We start from the raw sequence: 7,672 nt of genomic DNA on the forward strand, positions 1-7,672 counted from the left end.
GCGGCACATGGGATCCTCCCAGACCGGGGCACAAACCCGTGTCCCCCGCATCGGCAGGCGGACTCTCAACCACTGCGCCACCAGGGAAGCCCATATACATTCTTTTTCATATTCTCTTCCATTATGGTTTATCACAGGATACTGAATATAGTCCCATGTGCTATATAGTAGGACCTTGTTGTTGGTACTACCTTTGTCTTATTTCAAGTTTCCAGGTATACATGTATGTGTCTGCTCTCTGCTTTCTATTCTATTCCCTTGGTTCACATATCTGTTCCTATAATAGTATCACACTGTTTTATGTTTTTAGCTTTGAAGCATGTTTTAATATCTGGAAGAGTAACTCTTCCACCTGTGTTCTTCTTTTTCAAATATGACTTAGCTCTTTGTGAATCTTTATCCTTTTAGATAAATTTTGGAATAAATTTCTTTAGTTTGTCAAAAAATCTGGCTGAAATTTTGAATGGAATTGTGTTGACTTTAGAGATTAATTTGGAGGAGTATTGATATTTTTACAATTTTAAGTTGTCTCATTTGTGAACAGGGATATATTGCTATTTATTCAGATCTTTCATGTTTTTAAATAGAATTTAAAGTTGTTCTCCTTAAAGTCATGTGGATTGTTCTGAGTTATGTTAATTACAAGTACCTTACTGGTTTTGTTGCCCTTGAGAACAATATTTTATTTCTGTTATATTTCCCAGTTGATTATTTCTGATATAGAGAAATACCAGTAATTTTTGTAAGCTGATCTTGTATCTTGTAAGTTTCCTCCATGTCTTTTCATGGCTTGATAGTTCATTTCTTTTTATCACTGAATAATATTACACTGTATGGATATACTACAGCTTGTTTACCCATTCACCTACAGAAGGACATCTTGTTTGCTCCCAAGTTTTGGCAAATATGAACAAAGCTGCTCTAAACATTCTTATGTAGGTTTTTGGGTAGATGTAAATTTTCAACTCATTTGGGTAAATACTTAGGAATGCGATTGCTGGATCATATAAGATTATGTTTAGTTTTATAAGAAACTGCTATACTGTCTTCCAAAGTAGTTGTATCATTTTTTATTCCCACCAATAAAGAATGAGAGTTGCCATTGCTCCACATCCTCATCAGCATTTGGTGGTGTTAGTTTTTGGATTTTAGACATTCCAATAGGTGTGTAGTAGAGGTATCTCACTGTTGTTTTAATTTACAATTCTCTAATGACATATGATGAGCATCTTTTCATATGCTTATTTACCATCTATATATCTTCTTTTTTTTTTAACCAGTACACGGGCCTCTCCCTGTTGTGGCCCCTCCCGTTGTGGAGCACAGGCTCCGGACACGCAGGCTCAGCGGCCATGGCTCACGGGCCCAGCCGCTCCGCAGCATGTGGGATCTTCCCAGACCGGGCCACAAACCCGTGTCCCCTGCATCGGCAGGCGGACTCTCAACCACTGCGCCACCAGGGAAGCCCTGTATATCTTCTTTAGTAAAGTGTCTGCTTAGAGCTTTTGCACATTCTTAAATGGGGTTGTTTGTTTTGTTATTATTGAGTTTTAAGAATTCTTTGTGTATTTTAGGTACAAGTTCTTTATCAGATATGCATTTTGCAAATATTTTTGTCCCAAGCTGTGGTTTATATTTTTATTCTTTTAAGTGTCTTTTGCAGAGCAGAAGTTTTTAATTTTAATATGTCCAATTTGCCAATTTCTTTTCATGGATTGTGCTTTGGTGTTATATCTAAAAAACTCATTCCTAAACCTAAGGTGCCTTAGTTTTTATCTTGTCTTCTTCTGGAAGTTTTTGAGTTTTGCCTTTTACACTCATGTATAAGATCCATTTTGAGTTAATTTGGTGAAAGATATAAGGACAGTGTCTTCATTCATTTTTTTGCATTGGATATTCAGTTCTTCCAGCACCATTTCTTTTTTCTTTTTTTAAAATAAATACATAAAGGCACACATTTATCTATTTATTTTAAAAATTTTGTTTAGTTTTGGCTGCGTTGGGTCTTCGTTGCTGCATGCAGGCTTTCTCTAGTTGTGGTGAGTGGGGACTCCTCTTCATTGTGGCACATATGCTTCTCATTGTGGTGACCTCTTGTTGCAGAGCACAGGCTCTAAGTGTGCAGGCTCAGGAGTTGTGGCGCACGGGCTTAGTTGCTCTGAGGCATGTGGGATTTTCCCGGACCAGGGATCGAACCCATGTCCCCTGCAATGACAGTCGGACTCAACCACCGCACCACCAGGGAAGTCTCCAAACTTACTTCTTAATGTGAGCTATTTTTCTATTTAAATGAAAGTTAGTTTTCAAAAAATATCAAGATACCAACTTTGAAGCTAATTTTAGAATTTCCTGACACCTTTTGGGATAATAGAAGACATGCTGGAGAGACCCCAGGAGAGAAGGAAGACAAATCAGGATTGAGAAAAGTACACAAGCCCCACTGGGAGCTACCTTTCCCACCGTTCAGAGCTGATCAGTAGATATCACTAGTAATAAGGATCGATTGTCCCCAGCTCATTAATGTCAAAATGACTTAGATTGAAAGAGGCAGTCATTAAGGAGAGTGAGTTTCTTCAGGTTTAACAAGTATTGGTTAGAACCCCTAATGACCTGCTCTCTGCTTGCCTGTGTTCCTGCTTCATGAGAATGATTTTATTTGAAAGCATTTGATTCACATTTTAGTCATCGTTTGGTTGTTCTACCATCTAAGCCATTAGTCTGAAAAAAGAATCAATGCAGCTCCAAGTGACAGCATTTATTCTATATTCACAGACTTTTCCCAGCTCTCTCTTGTAGGCTGGCTGCTGGAGAAATCACTCCCACATAGCTACCTCTTCTTTCCCTTTAACTGTGGGTCTATCCACCTGCACACACTTCTCTCGACAATTGAAGTGAGGTTTTGTGCTATTAGCTGTGGAATAATCCTGTCTGCACATCCCCCGTGTATTTGTCCCTGCTCCTTCCTCTGCAGCCTGCGTGGCTGTAGAACGCTATCTTTTCTATTGGAACTATGGTAAAGACAACGAAAGATTTGTTCTTCGGCAAGTAAAGGAAAATAAAAGTATCCACACATAATCACTTTTATTTAACACCAAAAAAAATGCTAAGTAAACTAAGAAAAATTCACAGTATTATTTGTTTCTCTTATTTTCCTTCCAAGATTGTATAACTAAATAAAGAGCAGTGATTTTTTCAAAATGTTTATTGTTTATATGGGACATGTGAGGGAAGGAAATGGTGGTATGTGATGTACATCCTCATTATGGAATACTAAGCAGTTATTAAAAAGAATGAGACAAACACATGTTGGCATGTCTCCTTGTTCTCTTCCGTGCTGCCTTTTTTTTTTTTTAATAGATCTTTATTGGAGTATAATTGCTTCACAATACTGTGTTAGTTTCTGTTGTACACCAAAGTGAATCAGCCATATGCATACATATGTCCCCATATCCCCTCCCTCTTGAGCCTCCCTCCCATCCTCCCTATCCCACTCCTCTAGGTCATCACAAAGCACCGAGCCGATCTCCCTGTGCTACGCTGCTGCTTCCCACCAGCCAACTATTTTATATTCGGTAGTGTATCTATGTCAGTGCTACTCTCCAGACACCGTGCTGCCTCTTCATCACAGCTAGATTGGAGATCTGAGCTGGAAATATGCTGATTTCTGGAACTTTATCATTGTTGAGGAATCATACACAAAGTGGTTATTTTATTTTATTTTTGCTGTATATAGAAATGGCCAGTTTCCTGAACTTTGTTGAGTTCTATCATTATCTTTAAAAATGATATTGTTAAAATAATTACAATACCACAGGGTCATTGAAAAAAGTCAAACCAGCAAGGAGTTTTTGAGTAGAAGTTTCTATTCTATTTTTCTGTATCCTGTCTCAGTCCCTTTCTCCAGGGCAACCACTGTAAGCAGTTTGGTGTTAGTCTTGCAGACCTTTTTATTTGTATTTGTTTATTTTTTATTGATATTTAGTTGACTTATAATAATATGTTAGTTTCAGGTGTATTGCAGGCCATTTAAAACATATACACACATATGCATAAACACATACACATGTATACATACAGAGATTTTTTAAAAATAAAGACATACATAGGTTTAAAAAATAACTGATCATAGTATTCATGCTGTTCTGTAATGTACTATTTTAAATTAATAATATGTCATGGACATCATTCTGTATTAGAACATATAGACTTATTCTTTTTAACAGCTGCCTAGTATTCCATAATGAGGACATATAATCCATACAACCGTTTCCTCATTAGTGAGTTTATTCATCTATCTAACAAACATTTATTGACGTGCTTCTGTGTTCCAAGCTCAGCACAGCACGGGGAATATGATGGTGAGCAAAAGTTTACAAATCTGGTGGGGGAGACAGACGTAAATTAAAACCATGCCCAAGCAGTGCTGTGAAAAGCATAGTGGAAGAATTTAACTCAGGGAGGTCAAGATAGGATTTCCTAAGAAAAGACCCTTGAACCTCTATGTGAAGTTGGAGCCTTCTAGGAATCTAATTCTAGGAATTTAAATAATCAGGGAAGACAAGGAAGAATATGCTAGGACCCTGTGGCAAATGAAAGCATGGTGAGTAAAGAGGCCTGAACGAAGTCTAGTGGGGCTGGAGCTTAAGAAATGAAGGTGAGTGTTGTGAGATGAGGCTGGAGGTGGGACCAGGTTAGGCAGGGCTGGTGGGCCAGTTCTGGGTGTTTTGCCTTTACCCTATGAGCAGTGGGATGCCATTGAAGTGTTCTAAGCAGGGGTGGAGTAGGGATGGCATGACCAGAATGGCATAGTCTATAGTGAGGAGGAAGGACTGGAGAGGGAGACCAGTTAGGAGTCCATGAAAGTCCAGATGGGAGATGATGGTCTTGGACTAAGGTGGTGATTATGGGGAAGGAGAGAAATGGACAGCACAGGAGCTGTGTGGGAGGTAAAAGTGAAAGGACTTGGTGTTAGATTGGATATAGCAGTGGGGGTAAGGGGAGGGAGAGAGAAAAGTCAAGACTCATAGGTTCCTGGATAGGTATTTGAGAGGAGGAACATCAAAAGAGAAGATACTGAGACATCCAAGAGATGTCAAGTATGCAGTTTTATACATTTCTGGTGCCAGAGTGGAGGTGTGGCCTAGAGATATGGATTTGGGAGTCATTTGCGTGGAGGTGACAATGATGCCTGTGTTGTGGCTGATTGCCCCTGGAGAGCATGTAGAGAGAAAAGGGAAGAGGGTTTAGATTAACCTTAAACATCTTTCCTTTCAATAGAACTATAGAACATTTTGTGACTGTGCTGTGGCCACTGAAAGAGACTCAGAGAGAGGTAGTTTGGTGCTGCAATGTAAATCACAAGTGTTTATAAGGAAGGCTATATTGCACAGTGGATAAAAGACCATTCTCTCGATGGAAAGCCAGTGACTGGGGCTCTAATTCCAGCTGTTTGACTGTGGGTTAGACTCATCTTTTTACTTTTCTCTTGTGAAAAATGAGGACAATAATACATTTTTTCTACTATGCATGGTTCATGTGAGGGTCAAGTGAGATAATAATGTATGTGAAAGTGCTTTGCAAATTGTCATTTTCATAACAGATTACAAGGTTGACTAGTAGCGGTGTGTTCAAATTCATTTCAGACTTGAAGCAAAAATGTATATTTTTTTCATTCAGCCTATGCTGGGCTGACTTGGAGCAAAAGAATTGCTTGATTTTTAAAAGTGTCTCTCAAATATTTCTACATTTGATTTTAGCTGAAGCCATTTGTGCTCTTTTATAAAGAATAATGGACAAAGTGATGAGGGCCCGATGATCTGATACACCTCAAAGACATACAGAGCCAACCAAGGTCTAGAGAAGGACGCCTAAATTGGGCCAGATGGTCAAGAGAGGCCTTTGTGGGGGATGATGAAAGAATTAGGGCTTTTCATTCTGGAAAGACCCAGGCTGAGAGGGGAGTATAATTGAAATTTATAAAATAATGAAAATCGTAGGATAAAAATATGAACTTATGAAGTCCCAGAGCACAAGAACTAGGGGCAACTTTATCATTTTAAAGAAATAGTTTTAGGGCAAAGTAAAAATAGCACTTCTTTCCACAGAAATAGTGAGTATATGGAACTTACTACTCTAAAATTTGGTTAGCACCAAGCCAACTATTATAAGAGAAAGGCATGTTGTTGGAGGGTAGAATCATAGCAGAGTACAAAATGAAATTAAAACTATTTGGGCAAATCTCCCTAATCTTGGAGGATGACATCATAGAGACTGCCCATTAAGCTTTCCTATCCCTATCTGGCATCTTTATCCAAATCAGGGCTCCTGAGTGGATATGCCAGAGATGACAGAGGACAGAATTGATCTCAGAGGACCTGGCTGCAAGTTCTACCTCTCTGACCTTAGGGAACCACTTCTTTTTTATGTACCTCAGTTTCCTCAACTGTAAAAAAAAAAAAAAAGTCATATCAGCATTAAAACCCACCTAACTATTGTGAGAGATTCAAATGAAGGCCTGTTCTGGAAGTGCTTTATAATTGATAAGCAGATATTATCTATATGAACTTAAGAATTTCCACATTTACTGTAACATCTCCAGTTCTATGTCCTCCAGGTGGGTTGACCTTCATGATCCTGGCTGGCCTCCTTGGGAGCAGTATTTCCCAACTCAGAGTGAAGGAAAGGACTGAGGGCAGGGAACAGTCCCTCATCCTCTTGGGAGGTGGAGAGAGTGCAGATACCTCTTCTGTCATGCGATTTTCCTCCCTGGGAAGATGGAGAAATAAAAGCTAAGGAGAAATTTGCAGCATCTCTCTTCTCCTTCATATGTTTTGGGTGGTAAGATGTCACCTAAATAACTAGTGTGCTAGTCTCTGGGTAACTGTGAATGTTCTTGTGGATCTTGGGAAAACTAAGAAAGGCCAATGTAGGGCCAGATGAGAAAAACCATGGGGAATGGTTTCCTATGGTTTCTCATATGTTTAGGATTTAAGGGAGGGAAAAAAATAGGACTGAAATTTCCTTTCAAGATGGCCATTGAAGTTCACTATGGCAGGAAAGCTGATGGAGATCTGGAGGGAGAGAGTGTGTCTTGCCTGGAGGGTCCTCTGATTTCTGTGTGTGAACCTTGGGAATCTGATTTAGGCAAAGCAGCTAAGGCAACAGCAGGAAGACACAACCGATAACCAATACCTTATTTCCTCCACAGCAAACATGGACTGTTTCACTGGCCTTCCAAGCACTCCACCATCCACCCTCCCCTGACATCAATTCCCATGGGGTATTGTGGAAAGGGAATGGCCCATGAGATAGGCAGCCCTGGATTTGAATTTTGGCTTCACCACCAATTAGCTCAGTGGGCTCAGTCTCCAATCCATAAAATGGTGATAATAGAAACCCCCCTTATCTTTGAGTTGCAGTGAGGAGCAAGTGAGATTATATTTGTGAAGCACTTACCATAGTGCCTGGCACATTATAGGCCCTAAATAAATGTCAACTTTTGTCACGACCCACCAGTATGCTAGACTCTAAGGAAACTGATCTCTGGACAACAGCTCTGTGAAACCAGGAACCAGGATTCACTTTGCTCACCATTGCGTTTGTGGTGCACACACAGTGCCTGAAGAAACAAATCTCTTCACCCCAAGAACCTGTCACTCCCTTTCAGTGCAAG

This window comes from Lipotes vexillifer, unplaced genomic scaffold (assembly GCF_000442215.2).
Source record: "Lipotes vexillifer unplaced genomic scaffold, Lipotes_vexillifer_v1.1 scaffold76, whole genome shotgun sequence".
NCBI classification, from domain to species: domain Eukaryota; kingdom Metazoa; phylum Chordata; class Mammalia; order Artiodactyla; family Lipotidae; genus Lipotes; species Lipotes vexillifer.